This window comes from Pinus tabuliformis, chromosome 4_1, assembly GCF_031772625.1.
Source record: "Pinus tabuliformis cultivar Carrire ecotype Pingquan chromosome 4_1, CPIR1, whole genome shotgun sequence".
NCBI classification, from domain to species: domain Eukaryota; kingdom Viridiplantae; phylum Streptophyta; class Pinopsida; order Pinales; family Pinaceae; genus Pinus; species Pinus tabuliformis.
In genome coordinates this window covers 255,994,259-256,006,507 of record NC_142303.1, presented here as the reverse complement: position 1 = coordinate 256,006,507, position 12,249 = coordinate 255,994,259, and the positions used below count along the sequence as shown (strand labels likewise).

The 12,249-nt window shown below is 32.4% G+C and overlaps 1 pseudogene; it reads right to left on the bottom strand.

Annotated features, from left to right (window-relative positions):
* Positions 1-8,909: 8,909 nt before the first annotated feature.
* LOC149175246 (putative aquaporin PIP1-5 pseudogene) lies at positions 8,910-10,201 on the bottom strand (annotated as a pseudogene).
* Positions 10,202-12,249: the final 2,048 nt, after the last annotated feature.

Below are 12,249 nucleotides of genomic sequence, written 5' to 3'. Positions count from 1 at the left end.
AAGGATGCAACTTACATGGTAAGACGTTTAAAATGTATATTTGATTAATGTTGAAAAATTCATTTATGTACAAGTTAATTGAACTTTTACTATTTCATGTTACAGGCAAAAGTCAAATCTTCTTAACAATGAAGATCAACAATTTATAAATGACTGTGATTTCATTCATATTGATAGTTAGGCAAAAGATGATAGCCATATGTCTATGATTTTTAAACGGGTGGACGGAAAGAGTCATAGCCAAATACTGACTTATGATGTTGTTGTGAGAAAACTAACATATGAAGACAAAGAAACAAAAGGAAAGATAGTTAACATTTATCAAAAACCACAATTATTGATTAACTATCTTATAGACATATGTTCAAATGAAGGAGATTGGGTTCTGGATTTATTTTTTGGCTCAAGTAAGTTTTGTTATATGGAATTGAATTTCAATATGTTCTTTTTTTAATTAATATGTCATTGTACTAATTTACTTCATTATTTCTTTTGTACTTGATACTTAGGCACAACACTAGCATGCTGTCTTCAAAAAGGAAGAAATTGCATTGCAATTGAGAAAGATCCATTATAATGCAATTTCATTCAGCAAAGAATTAATGCTCTTCAATTTCTTCCAGATGCAATGCAAGAAATTGGGTTGAAGAAAGGGGACTTTAGTGAATCATGTGTGGCAAAAAAGGCAAAGGAAGCCCAACCACCATTACATGGAATGTTTGGAAAGACATACATTGGGAGATTCGCAGACATCAAAGATCCATTAGAAGAGGAAAATGAGCAAAATGAAGCAGAAAATATTATGGAAGAAGACAATGATGAAACTTTATAGGATGAAGAGTTTGGATTACGTGACATTGTTGATTAAATTTAAGTTATGCTTGGAAATCAAGCTTTGCAATGTTTTGAATTTGACATTTTATAAGAAGAATAATCAATCAATTAAGGTTGTTATGCATTCAATATTTGTAATATGTGATTTTCGCATTGATTTTTAAGTTAAACATTATTTTTTGAAAAAAAATGATTATTATTATTTTTTTGACATGAAATTCATAAAAAAAACTATTATTTAACCATTTTTAATTAAAATTTTCATATAAAAATTGTGATTTTGACATGTCAATTCTAGCAAAAAATTATTAAAACATGTAGTTTTTTTGTTATATTTATGTTAAAAATGGTTATTTTTATGTCAATTGTTAAAAAATATTGTTTTTTAGAAACAATTATTTCATGTGGATTGAAAAATTAATCAAGGATGTATAAATATGTAGATTATCTAAAATTGAAAATATCGACTTTCTAATTTAAAAATGCAAAACAATAAAAGCCTCACTAAAAAAAAAAAAAAATTAAAATAAAAAACAAGAAAATATGAAGAAAGCAACCACTTCAAAAACTATCAAATTTAGAAAATAATTATTTACATTTCATACACTAGAAAATTTAAAGTCAAAAAATAGTCTTTTAAAAAAAGGGTGTGATGCAGAATACTCACTTTTTTAAATCAGCATGAAAATCACTACCATTCTAAAACGTAATGTACATAAAAAAAATTAAAGTGCCAAATCTAAAAAAAACATGTGTGTTCTGCATCACCCCTTTTCAAATTTAGGTCACTTTTTTGCTATCTCTACGAAACGGGTAACAGTATCAGTTCCCGTTTCAAAGTTTACATTGTTAAAGGTATGAAGGTATGTTTAATTACACATTAGATTTCAATTTTTTTGAATATTGTATAATATAGTAGACATAATTGGGTAATATTCCTCTATGGTGCTACAAGAGTAAAATGAGTTTGAACATGTGCTTGTTCCATCACTAAGTAAAATTGGGTATTGTGTCATCCATAAATGGTTTTGATGGAGCAAATGGATCTATTTCGTTTAAATATATTTGAGGTTTTTTGTGAAATTAAAGAGTGTAAGGTTATAGAGAACTAAATAGAGAAGAAAATAGAAATGTTGAGCATAGATAATGATGGAGAGTTCTATAGACATAAGTTGCAGAAATAACGAACATGGCATTGGAAGGAGAAATAAAATGTATGCCAATGGTGTAGGGTTATCACAATAATTTATAGGCAAAGGCAATGGATGTTATATGCTACTTGGTAAATTAGTCACTTGCATTAGAATTAGTTGATAAAACTCTACATGAGGCGTGGATAAGCGAAAACCCTCTCTTAAACATCTTAGAGTTTTTGGTTGTGATGCTTATATATTGCATGTTTCAAGGGAAACTAGGAGTATGCTAGATAATAAATTAAGATGAAAAATGTATTTTTCTTCGTTATAAAATATGGTATAAAAAGTTATAAAATTTGGAATCCACTAGTAAAAAACATTGTTTACAATTGGGATGTAGTATTTATAGAAGTTAAATTTGTTTCGAGATAGGGGGTCCAACCAATGGAAGAAGAACTAGAGAAAATAAAGTTTGAGTTGGGGGTGAAGAATCTGACTCAACCTAAGAAGGAAAACTAGAAGATGAAGTACCTCAAATTCAATCTTGAGGAGATCAATTAGGGAAAGGAGGAAAAAATAAATGTATAACCCATTTGAGTATTCTTCTATACATTGATGATGACCCTAAAAATATTAGGCAAGAAACATATTTGGATAATAGTAAAATCTAGAGAAAAACCATGGTTGAAGAAATAGATACCTTGGATAAAATAAAGAGTTGAGATCTAGTTCAATTGCTCACTGAAATATAATCTAATGATAAAATTTGGGTGTTTAAGACAAAGTTGAATAAAATTATATGAAAATATGATAGAGAAGTACAAACTTGCATAATAATAAAGAGGTATGCATAGAAAATTTATTTAAGTGAGAATTTTCTCTTATTGTTAAATTAACTTTTAATAAATTACATTATATATGAACATAGCTTTTCAAGAAATTAAAACTCAATCATAATGAAACAAAAATCACTCATCTTGTTGTGACAATGGGCTCTTACTATAACCGTCTATAGACAAACTTCATTGAGGCACTATGTCTTCCACTTTTCCATAAGAACTTTGTAATGTCACAACACCATAATCGTGTAGAACATTGGATGTGGATTTTAATTTTTTAAAAAATGCTTATGTATCACACAACAATAATTCAGTGAAATGAAGACTAATTTTTTCAAAAACTATAGAAACTTATGGTGGACAACCAACATACCAAAAAAACTACAATTTTTTACTTTGTATCAAAATTCTAATATATTATTCCAAGCACATCCACATTCACTTTAAAAAAACATGGAAATGCTAACACTACTTGTAGTAGCATCTAAAACAAGTTTTTACTTTCCAATTAATTAACATGATATTTATTGAGTTTTATTTGTTCTTTTGATATATGGAAGAACAAAAAGAACAGAGAGGTGTGTACACACAAAACAAATATATATATTCTATTACACAAAATCACTCAATTACATCATGTATATATTGTAAGAATGAGATCCAACCATTTCTAAAATGAGGGATTTTTGTTGAGAAAATATCTCAACTGTTCAATCCACTCAACAAACCAATCTTACCTATTTTCCTAAAGTAAGTGTAATTTCCAAGTCTCCCATTTAATGTTTACATTATTACATAAGTCAAAAATTACATAAAAATCACATCAGTCTAATATGGTCTTCATCAACAATTACGTTCACTCTACGATCTTGCAGACATTTCTATATTTTCAGCATCACATGAGCTACCGCTTTACCTGTTAGAAAATTATATATTACGGAGCAATGGAACACATAAAATATTGCATAAATATAAACACAGAAAATGCATAAAACAAGAGAGACACAAATATACGTGGTTCACCTAGTTTGGGATACATCCACCTCGAACAGCCAATCCTTCCTTTCTATTATCCAACAAAATGAAGAGACGCAACCTACAACAGATCCATTTTAATATCCTCTATTTTCTCTCACAGTCTCACCTCTCTGCTTCTCGCTCGGAGAATACACATATATTACACAGACTTAATATAATGCCCTCATACAAAGAGAGGGGTTGCCCTCTAGGACCAAAAACCCTAAACTAAACATAAGTTCTATCGTCAGATCATCCGCCTAATGAACGGCCCAGATTGACTAGAAATTACTATACTTTTACAAGGCAATTTTACATCTGTTTTTAGCTTTAGGGGCACTGCCCCTGAAACCCCCGCCAGGGGACCGCTGGCCCCCGGACCCCCCAACTGGGGGGGATCGGCCCCCCCAAACCCCCACAAGGGGGACAAGTCCCCCCTGCACCCCCCCATGTAGAGGGGTGTACAAACTTCTTGGGGTATACATCCAGCTGAAACAAAGACCTCTAAACAATCATGCTCCATACTCAACATTACCTCCATTTGAAACATACTTGCCTCTGACTATTGTTGATGAACTTTGCAAAATTGGCTTTTCTTGACTACCCCGAAGAATAGAGCAGATACTAAATATCTCTATAAACAAGTTTCCATCCTAGTAGTATGCAGCGAAATATACACGTCCAGTACATAGCTTATCCATTAGTCAATTATGCAATTGACCTTTCTTCACACGCACTTACATATACACATTGATAACATCGAACGAGTATTATAACTTATATTTGTTTTAGAAAAGCATGAGAGGCTTCATAATAAATTCATTATTGTTGTCACAATCTGAGATGTCTTTAAGGTTGGCCTTTGACAATCTTCAAAAATAGCTATGTTAGTTGATTCTTTTAATTTACCATTTAAGAGATCTTTGGCATGAGTTTTACAATTAAATGTTATGTGTCCATGTTTTCGACAGTAAGAACATTCTACTGAGTTTCTATTTTTGTTAAATCTTCCCTTGGAGAATAGTGCCATCTCATCATGTGAACTGTCCTTTATATTACCTGATTTCACCCTCTTTCCTTCTGCCATAAGTGTTGCAATCATTTCATCCAATGATCAAGAGGAAAATTGACTCAAATTGAAAATGACATTATCATAATTTGAGGATGGGTTATTTAACAAAATAACTTTAGCATCTTCTTCTTCTATTTTTGCCCCAATTTCCTCCGTTTTACTTATTAGTGATTTTAGATCATTTATGTGTGTAGACAATGATACCCCATCATGCATTTTGAGTTTGAATAATTGCAATTTCAAAGAGAATTTTGCATTCACAACCTTTTCCCCAAATATCTTGCTTAACTGTTCCCATATTTGTGAAGAGGACTTTCCTAAGTCTATAAGGTGAAGTTGTGAATCTCACAAAGATAGTCCTATAATAGACTTAGCTCTCTCTTCCCTTTTCTGTCATTCAATTAATTGTTTAGGGTCTTGAGGTGTTGGTTCTAATCCTTTTACTAGCCTCCATAAGTTTTTATGCATCAAATTCACTTGTACTTTCACCTTCCAAGTATAAAAAATTGACCCATTGAAAATTTCAACAACTATTTGTTCCATGTTTAAATAAATGGCTACTTTATATTGTTACCTCACAAATATGTATTGATAGTGAGTGCTCTAGATTATTTTAGACTTACTCCTTCCCACACATAGACACTTATCTGGCTGGGCAACGTAGAATGAAGCAATGGACCCAAATAGTGTCTTTACATCAAGAAGCAAGACAATTTTCCTCTGATCCATGCTTAGGGTTTCATGCCTTGGCAACTTTAAAGTCACATACAGAGACAAAGGGACATCTATACTTCCACGAGCCTCTAGTGTGAAGCCTATGATATACACTGGTCACCCTAGTCAAAGAACAAAATGGCTGGTAGGGGGTTCACAACAAACTATTGCATACCAATGACCTTACTAGTTATATACAACATATGTCAACACCCTAACTCTTTTGACCAGGCTTAGTCCTCAACTCCTGCTACGACCTGAAGCTTGGAAGGGTAGTGCCTTGCATGCTTCAATGTTTTCGATGGTAGACAGCTTCCACACGTCGATCATTGAAATTGGATTTATGATTTACGATCCATCCACAACGAGAGAGGAGGAAGATGAGAATAAGCCTTGTTGCATCCACTTGCTTGCCAAATGCATCTTCAAATGCAATGCTAATTCAGTCATTGGTGCTTGCAAATGGCGAGCAACTGATCTTGATTTGCACCAATGCAACATTCCGGACAACAGGCTTGACAAAGGGTTTATGCCCGACGGAACAACTACTCCCAGATTTGTATAAAAAAAATAAAAAATCACATACAGTTCCAAGTTTCTCACTCCTCTCACATTTTCTTGGGCCCTCCTGTGAGGAGTAAACCTAGAGCTATCGGCACTGATACGAAGATAGACACACCCAAAGCTATTAGCAATGATACCAAGATAGAACAAAGAGATGTGCACACACACAAAACAAATATATATTTTCTTTTACACATAATCACTCCATTACATCATGTATTTATTGCATGAATGAGATCCAACCATTAAACTATTGCTATTGAGAAAATATCTCAACTATCCAATCCACTCAACAAACCAATCTTACCTATTTTCCTAAAATAAACATTATTTTCAAATAAAATTATTTAATTAACAATTAAATTGTACAAAATTGTATTTATTCATTCCCACTCTTAACTCCTCCCCTAACATTTCAACCTCAAACCTGATATGATTATATATAGAAACCTAATATGATTATATATATAATACCCTGTATACGCGCTGAAGATTTTATAAACAATATGTAGTTCGTTTTAACGTGTTGAATAACGCTACAATCAAATTCTCCATTTTCCTTACCATTAATTCTTAAAGATGCAAACTGCCCATAATAAGCCTAAGCCTAAGCCCTCCTTGATTGATGTGTGTTTGTAAAGTGGATTCCCGTTTGAAAATAAATCCAGTCGTACCCAACCTATAACGGATAATATTCTTTATCATGCGGACAGACAGCATTACCTCAAGTTAACTACTGTACTATCCTTTATAGCACGGAGTTCTAGTCTACCAGTTCCTCCTGACAAAACCTTTCCACGGCCAGTTTAACTATGGTTTACTATCCTTTATAGCTCGGAGTTCTAGTCTACGAGTTCCTCCTGACAAAACTTGTCCACGGCCAGTTTAACTATGGTTTACTGTTACGTATTTTAGAGGTTGGGCTCTCTTTGAAATATGATTTCAGATTGATAATAGGATGTTATCTAAAAGCTTTTTTATAAAGAAAAATAAGAGCCAAAAACCCCATTGCATTGGTGAGAGCAATATTTTGAAATCGCCAATGTTATTATCAATTTAAAATTTATAGTTTTTTTTTTTAAATTTAAAATTGTAGAGTATATTTGTTTTAATGAATAAGGAGGTTTCGTGCTCTTGGAATAGTTCAATTGGCAATGGTCCTGAAAATGAAATCTCACAAAATTGGAAGTTTTTGGCTCAAACCTTGTGCTATCCCCTGATCCCGATGAGAATTTGGACATGATAAAGATGTAGTCTTACCAAAATTAAACAAAGAAATTTCATATATCAATTCAGTGTTGTAAGAAAGCAAGGAAGCAAGTCTCTGATCAGAACAAACAAAAAAATTAAACAAAAAGATTTCATATATCAATTCAGTGTTGTAAGGAAGAAGTCTCTGATCAGAACAAACCAAAAAAACAATTCACCATAACTATAAAATAAATTATTATTATTATAATGTAAAAAACTAAAATATAACCCATTAGTGTCTCTGATCAGAACAAACAAAAAGATTTCATATATCAATTCAGTGTTGTAAAGAAGCAAGTCTCTAATCAGAACAAACCAAAAAAAATTCACCATAATTTAATAAATTATTATTAGTATTATATAAAAAGCTGAAATATAACCCATTAAAATCCATACACTACCACAACATTATTCAAGGAAAAATAAAAGAACCCAGTGCACTGATGAGAGCCATCGCCCAAATACAGTATGTAATAGTACTTAATATGTACATCGTTACTAACCATAATATGTACATCGTTACTAACCAGACTAGTAGGATCCATAGCCGAAGAAAACATAAAAGAGACCAGTTGTGAGAACCATAGCCCAAATATTTTATGTAGTATATGCATCATTAGTAATCAGACAAGCAGAATCCATGGCATCCTCAAAACCAATGCAATAGCCAACTTATAAAATGGTTTATCACACACAGCACGTTACAAAGCATATATATTGTGGCACATCGTCTCAGCATTACTTAACGACAGTTTAATACAGAAAGCCAACACAGACATTACTGCTATTCTTCGAACTTCAATAGCCCAAAGGAGAAGAGTCTGAAAAATAAGAGAGCCCATGAGCCCAAACATAATTTGAAATTGTAGATGTGGGGTCTATTCAGGTATTTTGTTAAGATATTTTTTGATGTGAAGTTACTTGTTCAATTCTCCACGGTGAATATGTAAATATATATATATATATATATAAACAATAAAATTCATACATTAATTTCAGGATTGATATAGATCTCTTGTCTTAACAAAAAAAAATAACAAATAAAAAAGTCTCATACACTAATTTTATGTATAATTTTCAATTATAATCTTAAAAAACAAATTATTACAAACTATATTTATTTCAGATTTCATACATCAATTTTGTGATGGATGTACATCCTTATCCAAACAAAAAAAACTTATACACCAATTCCATGTTTAACTTCACCCTAATCTTAAAAAACAATTATTCTTATTATTAAACTACAAATGCAACCAAATACTATCAATTCCATGTCTAACTTCACCATAATCTTAAAAAACAATTATTCTTATCATTAAATTGCAAATGCAACCAAATACTATCAATGTGCTAACAAAGCATTATTAAATAGAAATAAAAGAACGCAATGAGAGCATACCCCAAAACAGATTTTGAGTATGTACATGGTTAATAACCAGACTAGTAGAATCCATGGCTGAAGAAAACAGAAAAGAGACCAGATGTGAGAACCATAACCCAAACAGTTTATGTAATATGTGCATCCTTAGTAATCAGAGAAGCAGAATCCATGGCATCTTCAAAACCAATGCAATTGCCAACCTATAAAATGGTTTATTGCATACAGCAGAGTACAAAACATATATATTGCGGCATATCTTTTCTAACATTAGAACATTATAAGCATTAGTTGATGACAGTCTAACACAGAAACCCAACACAGACACTACTGCTATTCTTCTGATTTCAATAGCCCAAAGGAGAAGAGAGTCTGACTATAATCCCTTTGCACAGAAAGCTACTATAAAATAAATAAAGAAACTAAATACGGGATTTGAAGGGTGTGAGTCGGATGATGAGAATGTGATACAGAGATGCAAGAGCAGCTCCAACCAAGGGTCCAACCCAGAAAATCCACTGGTCATCCCAAGCATGGCTCCTGTCATAAATGACGGCCACCCCAAGGCTCTTAGCAGGGTTGATGCCTGTTCCAGCGATTGGAATAGTTGCCAAATGCACCAAAAACACTGCAAATCCAATAACCAATGGAGCCAACGCAGGGATATGAGAATCCCTGGATTTTCTCTTGGCATCAGTAGCAGAACAAACAGTGTAGACTAATACAAAAGTGCCCATGATCTCAGCACCCAGCCCATCTCCCTTGGTGTATCCATGGGCCACAATATTGGCCCCTCCTCCTTCAACTTCATACATGCCTTTCTGCATCCCCTTGACAACTCCAGCGCCAAAAATGGCTCCTAGGCACTGGCATATCATGTAGAAGACAGTGCGAGTCAGGGAGAGCTTTCTGGCCAAGAAAAGGCCGAAGGTGACTGCAGGGTTTATGTAACCACCCGAGATCCCTGCAGTGCAATAAACTAGGGCAAAGACCATTCCCCCAAAGGACCATGCAATTTCTTGGATGCCCACAGAGCCACACATGGTGGGGGATCTCTTGACCCCCATGTCCGTGAGAAGTGTTACGTAGACCAACATAAAGGTGGCCATGAATTCTGCAATCCCAGCCCTCCAGAAGGACCATGACCTCAGCTCCTCGGGCTTGAACAGGGGAGCTGGTTCTGGTTCGTAGTAGTCTTTGGACGCTCGTTGGGTCTGTGCAGATGTCCCCGGAGATTGCCTCTCCGAGTACTTGCTTGTTCCAACGCCAACCTCTTGCATTGCTCGCTCTCACACTGCTACTCTCTGGATTCAAGCACCTGGTGTGTATACCCGTCCTAACATTGGGGAGGTCGGCCTGCTGTATATAAAATCGGCAAAGGTGATAAAGCAAGCAAGCCAATTCATGTATAGATGCAGGTCAGGCATGGCCCCCATGTCCTCCACCACCATGAATGACAGACAGACAGTACCAGGTACCGTCTGACAGCCAACATTTCAGTATTGATTTAAAAACAATAAATAAAAATGATTTTAAAAAATAAATAAAAATCTTTATGTTTCGATATTTTTATTTTAAAAAATAAATAAAAATCTTTATGTTTCGATTCAACTATTCACTCACTGTAAAATTTTATAGTTTTTTAGGTTTACATTTAACCATTCATTCTTATTAAAAAAAATTAGATTTTCACTCTCGTTCAAAATGTAGATTTTTTAAATCTATTTTTAACTATTCACTCTTATTAAAATTTTAGTTTTTCAAGCATATAAGGAAACAATTCGAAAATACGCTGATTTGATTAGGTTCGGCTGGAAATTCAGATTCTGTTTGGCTGGAAATTCGGAAATTCAAATTCGACACGGTCTTTTGTGTATAGAAAATTAATGTTAAAAAAACATATAATAAATTATAAATTGTGTATTGAAAATAATCGTAGTTTAATTAAATTGTTTTTTGTTTTTGTTTTTGTTTTTGTTGTGTTGAATTTATTTTTAGAATCAAAAACATGATTCAAAATGGAGTTGTCTTTAGTAAGACTTTTTGGAAGCTTTTCAGGTGGGCTTTTCCGGTCAAAAAGTTTGATAGCTAATTTCTGCACAATCAAAGTGTCCTAGGGGTTTTTCAGGATGCTGAATCCAAATATGCAGTTAAAAAACTATTTTAAATAATACAAATCAATATTTAACCTCAATTTTTTCCGCGGAATCTCCAAAAAGTCGCACTAAAGACAACTCCATTCAAAACACTGCTAGTAAGATTTTTTGAAATTTTTTTGCCAAACACTTTTGGTGGTAGACACTTCCTTAAAAATTTACAATTTGAATGGAATTTAGTAAAAAAAAATTTCTAATATTTGAAAATTTAAAAGCAAAAATTTCTATATTAAAAAAAACTACAATTGCAATCTAACTTGGTAAGGGATTTTTGTTAATAGAAAATGTAATATTTAAAAAATTAAAAAACAGAATTTTTTGTATTAAAAAAAAATAGTAAACAGTAAAGTGCATGAGGAAAGACCTTTGTCAACGCGTTTCGAACCAACTAGTGTGGTTCATCGTCAGGACAAGTTGGTTCGAAACGCGTCGACAAAGGTCTTTCCTAATGTGATTTACACCGAAGTTCTTCTTACAACTATTATGGATCACAGAAGCCTCAATTCAATAAGTAAAGTGCATGTTAAAAAATTTAAAGTTGTAAACAAAAAAAATCATATTAAAATATAATAGAAAATAACAAGTGTTTACTTTTCTGAAAATAATAAATTCCTATAACCAATAATAATAAATTGTTATTTATAAATTAACAAAAATATAATCTCCAATTTTTTTCTATTTGAATTTTATATAGTGTTGTTTTTTTTCAAATTTAGTATATTGGGAACATTCCATTGCTCTTTCCCACCGGTAATGAAATCGAAACCACTAACTAAAGTTTGGGTGTGCTTCTTCCCTCCTGTCTGTTTTGGATTGAGTAGAATGTGCAACTTTCAACTGGATAAACATAATCTACACGGTAAACAACTCCTTGAAAGTGTGTTTTCAATGGGATCCACTGGAAAAGCTAAATCTACAAGAGAGATTTAGGTTGTTTTAATTATTAATTAATAATGTTGTTATTTTTCATTTTTAAGGGTTATATTAAAATTTACAATCTTAGGATGTGATTCTTTTCTAAAAATGTATTGTTTTAGGGTGTTTTATTTTGTAGAATTATATAATATTAGATACATGTATAATTTTTTTAATTGTTTTAATTTATAAATAATTAGTTTAGAAAGATAGAAAGTAGATATAGTTTTTTTTTTAATAATTCAATTTTGGAAGATGTATATTTCCGAATTTTTTTCTTATTGAATTTTAATTAGTTAATTTTTTTCTGTGTCCAATCGAAATCGAATTTGGTAACTATGAATAGAAGTGAAATGCTAGCACATTAGAA